The sequence below is a fragment of the Eptesicus fuscus genome, chromosome 5, assembly GCF_027574615.1.
Source record: "Eptesicus fuscus isolate TK198812 chromosome 5, DD_ASM_mEF_20220401, whole genome shotgun sequence".
In the NCBI taxonomy this organism is placed as follows: domain Eukaryota; kingdom Metazoa; phylum Chordata; class Mammalia; order Chiroptera; family Vespertilionidae; genus Eptesicus; species Eptesicus fuscus.
In genome coordinates, this window is record NC_072477.1 from 38,202,125 (window position 1) to 38,203,173 (window position 1,049).

Genomic DNA, 1,049 nt, shown 5'->3' on the forward strand with positions numbered 1-1,049 from the left:
GTTTGAGCATGTTCCTTCTTCATTCTTTTAACATGTTTGTTCTTCTCCTTTTCCCCTCTCGTGATGGAAAAGATGCTCCTCCACTCACCTAAGACAGTATCTACTGGTCGGTCCTGGATCCCATCCCTTCTGGCCTCTGTGGTTCTTTGTTGTTGTTGTTGTTTTAATATTTCCAGCTTCATCACCTCTGTCTTCATTTAAGTCATCACAATCTCACAATCTCTTAGGTCCCCATTTGTTTTTCTGCATAATATTGCCTTTTCCAGACCATCCTTTTTCATGAAGCCATTCTGAGTTTTCCAAAAGGTACACCTGAGCCTTTCACATAACCCCTTCCTTCCCTGCCAACCTGGGTTCCCCTTGGTTCTTTGAATAAGGTCTAAACTCCCTTCAGGGTGCTGGCCTTTGCTTAGCTCTGGGAGGTGATCACAATCACCTCTCAGCAAATTAAATGGTGATATGAATTCATTGAAGTCTCCTACGTTAGAACATATTTTTAAATAAACAATCTCCAGCACATAGCCTCATTTTAAAGAGTTGAGAGAGAACTTCAGAGCTTATAGAACTGTTTCTGTTATTTGCAGAATCTCTATAAGCCATGCACCTTTTTCTTTTGGGTGCCCATGATGCATGTCTGGACAATTCCTTTTGTAGGGAAGATGTGATTCACTGGAGAGATTGATTGGTAGTTTAGAAACCATGCATTCTAATTACAGGAAGTGGCCTGTGCAAGGCATATGCGCAGTCCTTTCCTGTTTTCTAGGCTATAAGATGGTGACAAAACTACTACACCGCCTCCATGGGTGTTTGTGAAGCATAACTAATAAAAATAACAGGAGATGTTTTAGGCTGTTAAGATGCCTTGCAAGTAATAATCTTTTTCCTTAATAATGCAGATTTATGATTTATGAGTCCTGTGGAATTGTTTTTAATACCTGAGGTGAGTCCTTATGTAACTAAAGGAAGAATAATCAGTTACAAGGTGGTGATACTTCCTGCTCTCAGTGTGTGTAATATGATAGATGATGCCAAACTAAAACCATGACATT